The following is a 17,243-nucleotide window of genomic DNA, read 5'->3' on the forward strand; positions in this document are numbered from 1 at the left end:
ACCTGAATTTATGTTGAGAGAGATTCAAGGACAGGGATTTTATTTGAAGGTATTCAGTCATCATTTGTACTTACAGGTAGAGCCCAATCCTTCCCTTGAAATCAATGGGTGTTTTGCTATTAGTTTCAAGGGGATCAAAACTGGGCTCTTGGAAAGATTTTGTCCTTATTGAACTAAGCATGTTTCTGTAAGGAAGCCAGGAACTGCATATGTAGACATTCAAGCTGAAGATTATTATTTATAGACTATAAAGATGTCTTATCCCTGATAATATAACTATAGAGGGTTCCTGGTTTTGATATTGCTCGTTTAGTCCTTTTCAAAAGGAGCACTGAACGAATATAGAAATGAATTACCATTTCCAATAAAAGTGTTCTACACATTCAGATTCGGGCTAAGGTCATTCACTGATGAAGCATTGTAATGGAACTCATGCTGCAGCTGTTTGCACTATGCTGGGCTTATGGACACATGCAGGCTTTTTGCAGATTCACTCTCAAACGTTTACTGAAATGGATCATTCTGTAATACTGTATTTCAGACAGAGGGTATGCTGGCCAATGAAACACAATGCAGTACTTCCACTCACAGAAATCAATAAGCAACATGAGTTTTTGTTTTGGAACACTATTACTAAAATTATTAATGTGCCTTTCTCCAATGAATTTATTACACAGGAAAAAAATATATAAATATGGTTCATAGATAATTTTCCTCGGTATGCTGCTAATCCATGCGCACAAAGTATGGGCCACACTCACATACTTAGTGGGAGAATCAGTCAGAGCATCAGTATTCTTAGTAACAATTAATATTATGCTGTTCAAAACTCTATTTGCAGACCCAGGTGTCACAAAAACAGATTAAACATAGGGTCAGTGAGCACCTGATCTTTTACTGTTAATAATTTACCAATGCTTAGAACTTTTAAATCTGGTGATCACATGACTTGCATCCCTTTTTTCATCTGCCACCTTAACTTTATTATATTTTCTGTTACAAAAAGGTAACAGACTATTTATGAATCGGTTCTTGTAGCCATGTTGGGCCCAGGATATTAGAGAGAGAAGATGCATTAGGTAACATCTGTTATTGGACCAACTTCTATTAGTAAGAGAGTCAAGCTTTAGAGCTTACACAGAACTGACCTGCAGAAGATCTCTGCAAGTTCAAAAGTTTCTCTCTCTCACTAACAGAAGTTGGTCCAATAAGCTATTACCTCACCCACCTTGTCTCTCTTTTTGAATCTGACACCCTGGCCCAGCAAACCCTTAATCATGTTCATGTCAGTGTGGTGTGCAGGATTGGGCCATATAATGCTATATCTTAGTTGCCATAATGCACCGTCCTCTTCACTTCTTAACACATCTAGTCAATAGTCCCATTTCCAGCACCCTTTGTAGGGAGTTGCATGCGACTTGGAGATGGCAATTCCTCCCTTCACTATATGTTTGGATGTCCATAGGGAGGGCAATCTAGACCAGTCCTTAATTGTCATGACCTTGATTTTCAGATTTGAATTGTGAGCACACAGACACCAGGTATATCGACTTCATCCATCCTATCATAGACTGCTATTCCCACTCAGTGCAGCTCGAGAGACAGGGCCGCCCAGAGGATTCAGGGGGCCTGGGGCAAAGCAATTTCTGGGGCCCCTTCCATAAAAAAAAGTTGCATTACTATAGAATACTATATTCTTGTGGGGGCCCCTGTGGGGCCTGGGGCAAATTGCCCCATTTCTCCCCCTCCCCCCCCCCCCCCCCCCCGCCCTCTGGGTGGCCTTGGAGAGAGAGAGAGAGAGAGAGAGAGAATCCTTCGTCCATTGTCATCTTAATGAATGAAGTATCTATTAGGAGAAAGATTATACCCTTTATGTTGCACTGAAATGTGTCTAATGTCATATTTCATGTGGAAAAAGCCAAATTAACCTTGCACCAATCTGTAATGTAAGTAGCACATCACATTACAGTGAACATTCCATCCTTTCCACCCCTCCTGCAGTGAACAGCGAAATATCCTGTTCATTTTTGTTCCATCTTAACAAGGCTCCTATTTCACTTTATTTTGGTGAAATGTCATGTATTATTACCTAGAATAATAAAGGCATGGTGCACTTTATTATGCATTTCAAAGCCAAATGTCTTTCATCCTCCTTTGACTCACACCACTTACATAATTTCCCTTTCCCTGTTCTAAATTGGGCAGAAGAGCATTCATGAAAAAGTTGTGACTACCAAGATGAATTTATTCCATAGTAAGTCTTCAAAATATAATAGTAGCCAGCATTGTTTGGCATAGTCTGAACCTTCCATACAATTGGTCAACTAAATTGTTTTGTTTAATAGAAAAAGCGAGGGAAGTTCAGTAACAAACTTTTGATGAGTGGTTAGAGGTAGTTGCTTATTCCCTGGGTTGCATCAGTGTGATTGGATGGTAAAATGTACAGCCTTTGAACAACATGCAGCCTTGCTGAATTCTTTTTGCCATGGTAGCAAATATACAGGTATTAGTTTGAAATCTAGTCTTCGAATCAAAAATTTTGTAGCTCAGGCTCATTGAAGTTTTAAACACCTCCACAGTCTGGATTTAAGGTTCAGGTTTGAGCGGATACCCAAGATTGGAGTTAAAAAAAAAAAAATACAAAAACCTATGGGCCCAATCCTAATCTGGTGTCAATCACTGTAGCTGCTTAGATCCTCGGCTGGTGTAAATTGCCATAATTCTATTCAATAGAGCAAGGGCAGCATGCAGCAGCGGAGGATCTGGCCTATGTTTTGAAATGCAGCATTAATAAGTCTTTGCTAGCAGTGGTTTTGCTTACGGCAAGTCTGTCTTCAAGATAATTGCATTGATTAGGCAGGAGCGGAGAAGGAACTGTTGTACAATCACAACTGTTCTTCTGGAGGACAAGAATGGTATCACCTCCACACGGTACCAGTTCTCACTGGTCCAACCACATGCTCCTGGGAGGTGCTGAGTGACCTCAACTCCTGGTGTAGCCAAGCTCATCTGTTTCCAGCAGCCACCGCAAAAATAAAGGCAGCAACCACTGCAGCATATGGGAGTGTTGCCACTGACTCCAATGCGAAAGAACTGGGTGCTCAGCACCTCAGTATCTTGCATAACTGGGCCCGAGAATGCCATTATACCTTAGAAGACATTGTTCTGCCCTTAAACAAATGTGACTTTTGCCCTTCTTTTACTTATTTTATCCAGTGACATTTGGCCATTTTCAAACAAATACCTTGAAAGCCTCCTTCAATGGAGGGGATTCACCTTTATCTGGCTGTGCAGCGTGAAATTCCTGTACCGTCTCTCTCTTGAAAGGCTCCTGTGTCACAGGGCAGGTTTCACAGTGTGACAGGAGCACCCAGCCGCTACCGGTGTAACCGTAGGCTTCTGACTACAATGCACAGATCTTCAAAGTCGGGTAGAAAAGCACTAGCATGGCAATCTTTGTTTTGGGGAGAGAAAGGAAAACTTTGGTTAATATTTAAGGGGCCATGCATGCCAAAAAAAATGGCTTTTCTGGATATTCTGGCAACTGCATCTGTAATTGCCATATTTAACAGTATCAGGAGCTCCAGTATCTGGATTTTGTACTGCAGGGTGGGACTGATGCAAAGGTCACTGACCTATTCTACATCTGTTTGGAGAGGAGGGATACGTGAGACTGCTTTACATTCTGGGTATTTTCCTTTACTGCACAGCAAACACTGACAGCAGACTAAAAATCCCAGTGAGATGGGAGATGTTCTGGCAACCAAAGTCTATCCAAGGGCTCCCTTTTGAGCTGGCAGAATGCAAGTCACTGAATATGGTAGCTGGACAATTATTTGCTGTAGTTGGCCAGCCGATTCTGCCTGGTGCTATGGTGGGTGCACAGAATGGGAGAGGAGCTGGGGGGAGGGGTATAGCATAGAGGAGCCTGGTGTCACTTGTGCACCCTGGAGAAGAGCCTGGCAGCATTTCACTCAATAGACTGGTGCTACAGATGAGGCTTCCCACACATGCACAGCAGCCAGTGGAGGTGGCTGGCTGTACTGAGGGGAGGAGAGGAGGGAGTAACAGGATGCTGAACCAGCCACAGCCCCTGCATGCTGGAAGATACAGTAACACTTCTGTCAGTGATGATTAGCTCAGCAAGTGGCACAGCTTTGCCATAAAGGGCAATTACTGAGCCTGGCAGCAAACCGTCTCACAGGCAATGAAGTACACTCCTGTGCAGAATCTCCCTGCAATCTCTCTAATATCAGCATCCTTATAGAAGGTAATATGGACTGCCCAGTACTGACTAGCTTCCAGAACAGCAGGGGTGATATTAACCCATCAGATGCCGGAGGCGTAGTTAACCTTCTGGGAAAAAAAGATTTGAAATATGTTTTCTTAATGTCACTAACCATTTTCTTTTCAACCTCTCTCCTATAGTCACTGTGCATGTCAATGTGTAGTTCTATTTATTTCCCCCCAATTATAACTGTAAATTCAACATTCAGGGGTAGCTATTCAAAGCAGCTTGCATGGATTTAGCCATGTAATTTCTTCTGACAAGAGTGAGAGACATGATTAAAACCTAGCTCACGGCTTTGAAATTGTACTTCCTGGAACTGTTCTCTCCTTATATTGGCATCAATGCTGTTTTAATGTAACCTTGGCTGCCAGAAGCAGATGAGCTTGAAGTCAGTGAGGTGACAGGGTTGTGCGGTGGCACATCGGCAAAGCGACCCATTAGCTCTGTTTCATGCAGATTTTGAGTCTTGCTACTACCAGACACAGCCAGCTAAAGTATCTGCTTTGCAGAATTATGATCAGCAAAGCAGGGCAGAGGTGGGGAGGAGCTGACAGGAAACAAGTTCTGGTTCCCTAATTTTCTACCCAGCCCCCAGTCTCAGCTACGTTACTCTAACTTGAACCATCTGGCAACACAATATCTAAAGGATCGTCTGGCAGCTGAGCATAGCCAAAACAAAAAATACTTTCACCGCTCCTCCGCTACCCCTATGTGGTGTAGGAGTAGTGTACAAGGTGAAAAGAGGAGGGCAGAGAATCTGTTCCAGTGCTCATAGAAAGAGTATTGGATAAGGGGGCCATTATTGAAATGGAAGTTAATCCAAGATATAGAAGACCTGCTAGAGAAGCCTTGACAAATGCTTGCCCCTCCCTTCACTCAAACTTTTCTCCTGTCTTCTTTTTTCCTCTTCTCCTTCCATTATTTCCACCTTCCCATTTCATTCACTCAACTCAGATTAGTGATCGTCCTTCAAAACTCTGATTTCCTGAGGAAACTAAATGTTACCTCAGAATTCCCCACAGTAAGAATAGAGAATACTGAAGATACAGAAGTACGACTACTATAGTTAGTCAAAGTAAAACAGAAACATCTTAAGAGTTACCACTGTCATATTTCCTGCCTTTATGGAGTTTTACCACATTTTATTTATATGTATGAACCATCTCAGTCTCTGGGTTCATTTACAGCACTTTCCAAATGTCACAAGTAAAAGAGAACAAAAAACAAACAAACCAAAACAAAAACAAAAAACAACTCAGAAGCCATCTTAAACAAGAACTACAGTCACCACAAGCCAGAAAGATACTTAACCCAGTCTCTTGCTCTGACCAGAAACATGGCAGTTATTCAGGATTCCCTTCTCCGAAGAAGCACTTTGATTTAGAACCTTGAGCATTGCATCTGCTATCATTCCAGTTTTTCACGAGACTAAAGACTAACAAAAACCCCACACACATTGACACACAGTAGTAAAAAGTAACATTACCCTTGTTACTCATTTTCTAATAAACAGGAACATTCTGTGAGCTATAAATCAATTATCCACTGTGTATGAGTGACCCAGACACAATACACACTCCTTCCTCTCCCACCTGGAGAGTGTCAAGGTGAACTGGGAGATGGCATTCATAGCTCCACAGTAAAGAGTTATGCCTTTATGTTTTTAAGGAGGCCTGTACAAGTATCCCTGGGTGAATGTGGAAGAAGGTACTTTAAGAATAGTCCCAGATTCTCTGTAGTATCCAAAGAGTGCTTTGATGCCACTAGGGTGACCAGACAGCAAGTGTGAAAAATCAGGACGGAGGGTAGGGGGTAATAAGAGCCTATATAAGAAAAAGATCCAAAAATCGGGACTGTCCCTATAAAAATCGGGACATCTGGTCACCCTAGGTGCCACTCAAGAGGGATTAGCAAACATGACTTTAGGCACTATATCTGCTCCCTCAGTCCTGGGCTGGCTGTTCACTAGGTTGATTCCCTCAGCATAAGTTAGAGCAGCCTGAATGCTGTTGTAACTTGTGTAGGCTGCAGACAACCTCAGTAACCTTCTATAGCAACCAGGCATCAGCAGGGCATAGGCATGCTTCCCCCTGCTTATATTAGCTCCACATCCCTACAGGATTACCTTACAGGACACCTCCATGGCTAGCAACACTGGTTCTAGAGTCACGTTGTGCCAGCAGCCCAGAATTCTCCACCATTCTAGCTGGCCCCTTCTCTAGCTCAGCTAAGCTGAAGAAAGACAGCAATGCAACTTATGCCAGTAAGCAAGGCATTTGTGTATCTTCATTGGATTTATAATGTTTTGTTCAGGCTACACTAATCTAACGTAATATCACTATAACAATACTGACATAAGCCACTGACATGTAACAATGCTGGTGTAAAAAAATATCATCTGAATAATATGAACACCACAATGGAGAATTGTATAGCTTAGAGACACTTTGTCAAGCCATTTTGCTGGCAGTTTCCCCCCAGTACAACTGAATGTTTGGATTTAATTTACTGGAGTGCTGAGACAGCTGTGAGCACTGCTATAAAACAGTTAATCAAATTTTAAATCCACCTAGCAAGATGATATTGACAGTCACTACATTTATGTGCTCCGACTTGATACATGTTACTCCCTAGGACAATGTTCCAGCAGGGTTTTGAATTCTTCATTTAGCTTTATAGCATCAATTACAATACACTAATCAAGCACAGTCATTTACAGTGAAGCAAGATAAATTGTACAATGTAAACCAGAGATGCAGAGTAAAGCATCTGAAAAGAGAATACTGTTCTACCTGGCTAAACAAAGGACAGCTACAGTTTTTGTATTCCAATATCAATTTAAAATATTTTTGCAATATCCTAATTCTAATGTACTCTTCAATGGCCCATAATTACAGCAGCCTCCTAAAAGCAAAGGCAGACAGGGCTGTAAAGCATGGCTCACATCACCCTGAAAGCAAACAGTAATACAGCATACAATTCATTTTTTCCCTTTCCATTCTACTTTTATACAACCATGTAACTGAAATCTGTGTTGCACTCCAGCAGTCAGGTGTCATAGCCAGTTGATTTTTTTTACCTTGAAAACAACAAATCAGTCACACTTTCTGGGCCTAGCATAAAGAAGCGGCATCCAGGCACCAGGTTTTAAAGAATTCAGCATCAGCTTTCACGAGATAAAGGGTGAAATGATGTACCCTGCTGATCACCTTGCAGACGTCAGAAAGGTTTGGATTACTTGTCATGTCTTGTTTCAGACTAGATTACAGCCACTTTGGGGCAGAGGCTGTGGCAATTATCAGGAACTGAGTCATAGTGCTGAATTGAACAGTGTCTTCAGACTACTTTTTTCTCATCTAGCTAACATAGATGTCTCGCATCTTTGACAACAATTACTTCATGCAAATTAAACAGAACTTAATTTCCTAAACTGTTAGGTAAACTGTCAGACAATCTACTTTCTTCTTGTACTAGTAAAGAGCACATATTGTATTATTTCAGTGTTACTTCATATGCTGAATGCTCAGTGAATTCCTTGCTAGTATATTTTATTACAACACGGTGTAATAATAGTAAAAAAGGTTTACAGTGGTAAAAATGTGTCTTTGGGAATTTGGGTCAAGCCATAGCCATGACATATACTACCAAGAGTATGCAAAAAAACACAGACCTGTGTGGCATTTGCTTTGCCCTAACGAAATAAGGTGTAAATCCTCAGAAATAATAATGCAGGAAAATAATGTAATTACACAGGAAAGGTTAGCCATGTTTATTCTTTGACAGTAAATCCCCCAGGATTAACAGTTCAAATGTATTGCACTCTTGCAGTACCATAGTACTGCTACGAGGAAAAGAACAAAGTGAAATGGACCCAAACTGAAACCTTGGATCTAAACATCCTTAAATGTTGGAGGCGGCGGGTCCTGGGGCATAACAGGCAGTGTCCCAGTCTGTTGGCCAGCTCTGAACAGAGACCCAGCAGCCACCGCCTCCCCTTGCCATGCCTGAGATAACAGTGCAGCGCAGCCCACACCTGGGACCCCACTGCCCATGCAGAAGCCCAAAATAGAGGAGGAGGAGACCTTGCTGGAGTCCTAGCACTTTGGACAGGGCAGCGGCAGGGAAGGGAGCTGCAACCTAGACGCCAGAGCTTTCCACAGGGAGCCCCATGGGACTGGTCTCTATGTACTGGGGTGGCTGCCCCACTCCAGGAGAGCAAGGGTTAAAGGAACCCTTGGAGAGGGCTGTGGCTGGGACCAAAGGAGAAAAGGGGTTAAGAGCAGCCACACCTGCCCTGATATGAGGGTTAAGGGAGGAGCTGGGTCAGTCTCACTCCAGCCTGGGAGTAGAAAGCTGCCTGGGAGCACAGGGTACCTGAAGCAGAGCAGGGCTGGGGAAGGGCAGGCAGAGCTGGGGAGCTCTGCCCTGGCAACTCCCCAGGCTGAGGCCTTGCTGAAGGCCAAAGGAGGTGGGGCTGCAGGGAGACAGTGGGGCCTAGAAAGGCAGCAGGTCCAACCCTTGCCAGTGATGAGTGGTCATTACAGACTGCAGTCTGCCCCAGAGAAAGGGGGCTAGATGATGACTGGCAGTAGCCACTGAGGCAAGGTGGGCATAGAGGGTTGGGGGTTCCCCTGGGAGGGGAGACCCAGAGTGTGTGGGTACTGCTGTGGGCAGAACCCCAAGGGAAAGGGCACCAGGGTCCAGGAGGGACACAGGGCCTGAGGCAGGAGAGACACTGGCCAGCAGGGGGCGCTCTGAGTGCTGGAATTGAGTTAATTCCTGGATGACCAGCAGGCGGCGCCATGGCAGTGAATACTCAATCTGCTACAGTCTATCTGCAGAAAAGGGTACCCCAAATTGTGAGTAAAGACATCTGACTATGGGCCCAAGGAATCAGAGATCGTTTTATTTAAAAATTCTTTGTATGTGAACAGATCATTTTTCACTTGTTACAAGTGGAATTACAGAATGTTTGTTCCATTCTTCAATAACTTTGGGAATACACTTTATTTTTGGTCAGTTTTTCAGCAATGTTAAGAACTGCATTATGATACTTACTGGGTTATGCAAGAAAGCACAAATTACAGCTAGTAGCTGAGGGAGAGGAAGAGAGGGGGAAAAAAGTCTTGTTAGATCCTTCATGTACATAGATCTATGTTAGAGAGTAAACTCGGTTCATAGGACAGAATAAAAATCATTCATAGTCAATTTGTCTATCCTTCATCTAGCCTTGAGATTCCAGAGTTAACTAGGCTTCATCTGGGAAAGAGTAAGTCTCTGAAGGGTGCATGCTATTAGTTCATGCATTCAAAATTGAGGACATTTTCTTGTGAGTAATAACTTCAGACAATATAATTTTATTTCACCTATACATGAAATCCAGGATGACTGCTACTACCGAGTCACTGATACCTTGTAGTCTAAAATTAAACAAGACTGGAAAAACCTGGAGGGTTTCACAGGGAGATATTTGAGAATGACATAATACAAGCTTTATTACAATCAGGAAAGTGTAGCTAATAACCTTTTCTCTCAAATTTTCTTCAGTGTATATTAATATCTGGCTTTTATTCTTTTTATCTGTAGCTCTCAAAGTGCTTTTATAAAGGAAGGCGAGTCTCACTATGCCCATTTTACAGATGGGGAAAAATGAGGCACAGTGAAGTAACTTATTCTAGGTCACATAGCAGAGAGTAGGAACTTATCTTAGAGTAATTAACATAACTTGGGGGAGGGATAGCTCAGTGGTTTGAGCATTGGCCTGCTAAATCCAGGGTTGTGAGTTTAATCCTTGAGGGGACCAGTTAGGGATCTGGGGCAAAAAAATCAGTACTTGGTCCTGCTAGTGAAGGCAGGGGACTAGACTCACTGACCTTTCAAAGTCCCTTCCAGTTCTATGAGATAGGTATATCTCCATATATTTTATATTTAAACCTTGGATAAAATTATTATATATGGCCAGATTCTGCCATCCTTACTCCCATTAACAGTGTAATTTGCATATAGTCTCATGTATTTCAAAGGAACTTCTTGAGGTGTATTTCTACTCAGACTGAGTAAGAGTAGCATAAACTGGCCCACATTGTGTTATACATGTGGGAACCATACATTAACATTCTCTAACCATTGTTATCAAATATGCGCTCACATGGTTTAATGTGCTTTAGGCCTAATCTAACAAGGCTCTGAGCACCTGCTGTGAGATCCTGAGCATTGTCAATCCCAGCAAAGCTAAAGGAAGATTAACACACTCAGACCTTGCAGGATGGGGCCCAAAATGCACACGTCTGGGAACTGGGCTTCCCAGCAATGATGACAAACCAAGAGTGTTTTGTCACATACTATTTAAACTGGTGTTAGTCAAAGCATCTTTTACAGAACAGCTTGCTTGAAATTTACTCATATTACAGACAGAAGTTTACAGACTAAGACACTGTCAATGTTATTGGAACAGATAATATTAACGATTTTGCCTCTTCCCACATTCGTAGGGACAATAATAACCATGCGAATGGGGACGGGGAAGGCCAGAGTCACAAACTTTTTGCAAGCATCCTAGAGTACAGGCTTAAAATGCACTTCCCACAAGCATTTGAAACTCAGTCATGCAAACATTTGTACAGAGTGAGCCTAAAAGGGGTATAAACGTGTCATGAGCTAAGTCAGTTTAAAATTCCATTTTCAAAAAGTGCTTTAGAGTGTCCACCCAGCTGTGTTCTTCCCTAAACTCTCTCATCGATTCCTAGCCTAACAGCGAATGTTCCCATTACACCTCTTAGACAATACATGCTCACAGCTGCTTCAGAACAGACTCACTGCAGAGATGATGTAAGCAGTTACCGCAATGAGGGATTCCTTCACCACTTCATAGCTTTGCAAACTCAGTAATGGATTTATAGTGTGTCACAGTTTCAGGGTAACTGCTCCTGCATTCCCCTTCTGTGGTCCCTCAAGGGCACCAACGCTAAAGGTTTCTGGCTCCCAGCCATCACTTCTCGTGGGCAGACTCGCACTCCCTCCTTCCTGAGCAGGGTTTTTCTAGGCTGCAGAGTTCCCTACCTACATTAATATATTCCCAGCAAGCCAGGCTGCCTAAAGAGAGCCCTGCACTTTGCCTTCTTTCCAAAGGCCATGAACAGTGTATTGCCCACAGTTATAGGCTACTGCACAGTTTTTTCTAAGCAATCCCATTTATTCTTAAGGTGAAAGCATTACAGAGAAAACATGTTTAAAACAATAAAAGAACTTACATGCATGCCTAAAAGCTTACCAGAGGTCACCGCAACTCAAACCTTGGTCTCTGGTAAGAGTCAGTCCTTCAAGACCCACAACTGGGTTTTCCCCATGGTTACGAGTTCATAATTGTCTCAGATTCAGAACCATAACACAGGCTGGGCAGGTTTTTTTTTAAATACAGCTGAAGCCCTTGATCTCAAGTCTCTGGGAAAAGATAGATAATGAACACTCCTCAGGGTGTAACTCCCAAAGGCTGGGAGTTGTATAACTGTGGATGGGGAATTTGCATTAACTTCTCCTTAGGTAATCCCCAGGAAATTCACTTCACACTTATTGCCCCAAAAGTCCATTCCAGTCTGGCACACTTTCAATATAATCCTTTGAACTCCCAGCCCACACATCAAATGTCCTCCCTGGAGACTTTACATACAATCCCATCCCACAATAATACATAAACCGTTCTGTGACGCTGCACACATGAGCACCTCCTGATGGATGGGTGCAAACCTGCATTCTCTTTCTCTCTTTTTGCAGTGCCCCCTCTCGGCTGTTGCCCTCATCAGCCCTCCAGCTAAGTCACACAATAGCTAAAATGGATTAACCCCTTCTGGGGTAACACAATCCAACAAATGGCTGGCCCTCTCTGTGATCTTCAGCCCTGTCTTTAGGCCTATTTAAATTCTAGCCCCTTTCTTGGGTTTTTAGTACCAAATCTTATTGCCATCTTGGGGCTTAGGCCACTTCCCTAGTGACCAGTGGGAGGACCCATGCCCACCCACTACTCCAGGTCCCAATCCAGGGAACCTACAAATAGCAGCCACTTGCTTCTTTCTTTAATAGTTGTTACTGCCGCATTCCCTGAGCTGCTTCTCACTCTGTCCCATCACCTTCTTGGATTCTCTGTCTGTTCCCTGTTTGAACAGGGTATCGCCCAGGCCTCCATGCCTGGAGAGCTTCTCCTTCTCGGCCCTGACTTCTCAGGGTCTTCTCTCAGGCTTCTTTGCCTGGAGAACATGTAACAGTCTCGGCCCCATTTTTAATCAAGAGTCTCTGTGCCTGGAGAGCTTCCCATCCTGTCCCTGCATAAGCACGGTTTCTCCCCAGTCTCTTTATCTGTGGAGTTTCACAGCCTTTCAGTCCCTCTTCACCCTACTAGTCCCAGTCAGCAACTGATCTTCTTAGTCCCTGGAGCTCCTTTTATCTGAGCCTACTGTGCTCTGATTGGCTGATTCCCGGCAGCTTTTCCAGGCAGACCTGGAGGACCCACCTTCACTGCTCCTTTTCTGGGGTGGGGTGTGGTAGGACTCAGAAGGAGGCCTCAAAGAGCCTGGTACACCACATTCCTTTAATACAGTAGACCCCAACGATACTTAAATTTAACTCAATAAAACCTCCCTAGGATATTGCAGGAAATTGCCATATCTGTCACATAGTGCTTGAATAGTTATTCCTCCGTGTCGATAGTGGATTCCCACCTACTGCAGTCATTATGAAGCCTCCCGGTGAGCTGTTACAAAGCAGACAGTTTCGCATCTGCATCTCCTTCAAGGGGGTGATGTGCATAAGGAAGCATCTTCCATTATTTCAGTCTAGTGCATCTTCCACATTCTTTTGTCAGTTTAAGGAATCATGAGACTGGTTTGAAAGCCTGGTGCAAATTATTACCACTCACTTTGCTACCCTTGATCATATCCTACCAAAAAAAGATGATAAACCCATTTGAAACAGAATAAAGAGTAAACCACTCTGAAATCCTATTGCACAATTGTTCCACTAACTACACCGTCTAGCAGAGGATTGTTCAGTGCTGAACGTACAGAGCATCAGTCCTTGCAAATCTGAAGTCCCTGGATTGCTTTCCCTTGATGGAATAAAAGAAAAAACACAAGACCCCAAAAGCTGTGGAACCTTTTCTCCATATTGGTGAGCACTTACTGACTTCAGTGGGACTCCTTATGCAACTAATGTGTCATTAATGTGAGTAAGCATAGGTGCCGACTCCGTGGGTGCTCCAGGGCTGGAGCACCCATGGAGAAAAATTAGCGGGTGATTAGCACCCACCAGCAGCCAGGTCCTCCCTCTCCCCGCAGCCCCTCCCACCTGCCGGTGGCCCCTGCTGATCAAAGGATGAAAGTGATGAAAGGAAGGACTTATAGACTCTTGTGCAGCCCTGGCATGCTGTTCCTTTCTAATTTGGGCACTGTCCCTTTAATTGCTGACTGTTTGTCATCTCATAGCATATGATTAAGGATGCTAGTCATGCAGAGGAGAAGGTTTGAGTACATTTACTCCACTACTGAGATGGAGGTGACTTTGGTTTCATTATCCCTGGCTATTTTTTTTAATGAGTAATACTTTAAAAGGATGGCAGGTTTGACTGGACTTTCTTGAGCAGCGTTCAGTTTGACTGACATTAATAGGAAAGCTCCTCAATTTAACTCAGTAATGGCATTTGCTGATGCACGACTTGAATGAATTATTCTTTCCTTTCTCCTTTTATTTAATTGGTAGAGTTACTGGGATTGTTATCTCTGCAGTTTTGGGGCCCTACAAATGCAGAGAGAATAATTTATTCAGTTAATGTTACTTTTTTTCTCCGCCCCCTTCCAAGAACAGCTTGTGATTTTTACAAATGCATTTATTTGAAATGTATTTTGCACATGTATTTAAAGCTAATGGCATACTTCAGCGCATGGCTGAACCGGGATCTGATTCTAGCAGTGAGGGCTAGCAGAAATCAATGGGAATGCAGGATAGGCCAAATTCTACTAAAACAATGATTTCACTGATAGAAAGGTGATAACATCACTTATGACATTTCCCCTTGGGTTGTGTTAGTGTTTGCCTTTTACTGGATGATCTCCATACTTTAGGATTTGCACAATTCCCAAACAACTTTTAGTTGTGCAAAAGTAGCTCAGCTCAAACTTGTGAACTTTTATTTTGTGGGGGGGGGAGGGCTGATTTGGCTTTTCTAAGGATCACTATTTAAAATTACTATTCAACTTGATTTTCTACCTTGGGGAAAGCCTGGACAGCCATCAAGATGGTGCCACCAAGTTTAATGCAACACTGAAGAATGAAACTGCTATTCCAGTGCATTGGCTCTGCTGCAGGTAATACAGCAAAGACAGCTTGGTTTAAGCAGACTTAGTGGTGTGGATGGACAAACCAGCTCAGAAAAAACCCAGACTGGTAAATTGGGGGGGCCCATATATAGCAGGCTACTTCCTCTGCTTCTGGATATAATGGACTCCAATGGAGCTACATTGATTTACTACAACAGGTGAAGCTTTGTCCTTCTATAGATTTTCTCACTTGAATTTCTCCATCTCCCCTTCTTTACCTTTTCCCATGGTCTGCGCCCCCCATTCTCTGCTCCAGTTCTCTCTTTAATTTTTCCTGGAATAATGTATTGCATTCTCTCCGAACCAGAATTGTAAAGCAATGACTCAAGTCTGAGCTGAATTTCTGAACCATTGTATTGGGGTGGGTATCATCATGAGCAGAACAAGCTTGCCATCTTTAGTTTTTACATATGTCCTGCAATCGTAAGTTTTAAAATGCAGAAGATTGAATGATCACCTAGGAAATGATTACTGTTACTGCCACCACTGAGATTAGCATTGCAGTCGCAAACGAGTTTGTATGTCAGGATATTCCAGTGAAAGATAGATAATGGGAAATGGAATCCCATAAAAGAAGGAAAGCATAGACCCACGCACTGACCATTTTTTTCATGCAGCATCAGTACAGAGTTTTACCACGGGAACAACTATTTATGATATGATATGTAAAGGAAGCTCCAAGAGATAGGAATGCGTTGTAAGTGGAAAAGCCGCTCAGAAACAGAGAGCTGTCCAAAAAACACCCATTGTAACAATATTCTTTAATGCATCATGTGAACTTGCAATTGAAGAGAAAAGTCCATGCAGAGAGCCTGCAGGCATTATCATTTGGTGCTGTGATCCTATCATACCTCACAAGCTAAACAATTAGAGAGACAAGGTGGGTGAGGCAATGTCTTTTATTGGACCAACTTCTGTTGGTGAGAGAGAGAAGCTTTTGAGTTTATACAGAGCTCTTCTTCTTCCTCAGCCACTTTGTCTCTCTAATATCCTGGAACCAACACATCTACAACACTGCATAAGCTGAACAATGTCAGCCCCTCCCTATAAACTTGCATAGTGTTCTCAACCAGTTTCATATTCTCCCTTGTAACTAGCACTTGTTATACTTATTGTAACAAAAGAGCCGTATTTTTATTATTATTGTGTATATTTTGTTTGCCATATTAAAAAAACAATAAAACTGTAGAAGGCTTTTCTCCCTCACCCTCTTCAATTCCTGTTGATAAATATATCTTCGTGTTGCTACTTTCCCTCCAGGTCTATTACAGAATGCTATTTGGGGAACAAAACAAAAAACTATAGTCACCAAATACACACACACACACACACAAGCCTTGATTTCTTTAAGAGGGTAACATTGATTCATGGTTTTGGGTTCCCCTACCCCCGCTAGAATTACTATGGCTTAGGACATGACCTGCACTTTCAGATAAGTATTCTACAGTATTGCTTCTCAACCAGCGATACATGTCCCCCTGGAGGTACTCAGAGGTTTTCCAGGGGGTACATCAACTCATCTAGGTATCTGCCTAGTTTTACAACAGGCTACATAAAAAGCGCTAGTGAAATCAGTCCAAACTAAAATTTCATACCGACAATGACTTGTTTATACTGCTCTATATACTATACACTGAAATGTAAGTACAATATTTATATTCCAATTGATTTATTTTATAATTATATGGTAAAAATGAGATAGTAAGCAACTTTTCAGTAATAATGTGCTGTGACGCTTTTGTATCTGTATGTCTGAGTTTGTAAGCAAGTAGTTTTTAAGTGAGGTGAAACTTGTGGGTATGCAAGACAAATCAGTCTCCTGAACGGGGTACAGGAGTCTGGAAAGATTGAGAGCCATTGTTCTACACTGTAGAATCTACAGTGTGTGATTTGTAGCTGTTTCTAGATGTCTTGTTAATGTTTTTATTATGATTATTATTAAAACCTACCTTTTAACAAACCTGTGATACCTCCGGCATTTATGATTTGGGGATCAGAGATACTTTCCCTAGCTGTTGAGATTCATCCTTTTTTCTCCCTTTGAAATGCATGTCACTGTTTCTAGACTGGCAGTTTTGTTCCTTTTCAACCCAACACAGAACCTCTGCCTGAGGAAAAATGCCTGGTTTTCATTCAGAGAATGTACTTGGGGAGGGGAGAATGCTTCATGGAAAGGGGTTTGGAAGGTCCAGTAAAGACCCTGCAGAAAGATCTTGAGACTGTCTAGGTAAGCACTCTCTGAGAAAGAACAGGCAGATTAATTCAAATGGGATTGTCAGGAATTGTATTTGAATCTAAGAGAAGGAAAAAATAAAATAGAAAAAAATCACATTCATCAGCCTTTACAGCTGCTGCTCCAGCTGCCTGAACATGAAAGTGCCTGTGACCTAGATAATCAAGCAGGGTCTCACCCACAGCTCTGATTAGGAGGAAAAGAAGAGCAGTGCCTTAAAAAGGGTCTGTCTTTCAGCTCTGCTTTCCCCCTCCAAATATCACAAAACCACATGAATTCAGACACCAAATATGTAGCAGGATCAGGGCCGGATTTTAACAGGAATGCAAAATAAGGCATGGAGGAGGGCAGGCAT

The sequence above is a fragment of the Chrysemys picta genome, chromosome 8, assembly GCF_011386835.1.
Source record: "Chrysemys picta bellii isolate R12L10 chromosome 8, ASM1138683v2, whole genome shotgun sequence".
Lineage (NCBI taxonomy): Eukaryota > Metazoa > Chordata > Testudines > Emydidae > Chrysemys > Chrysemys picta.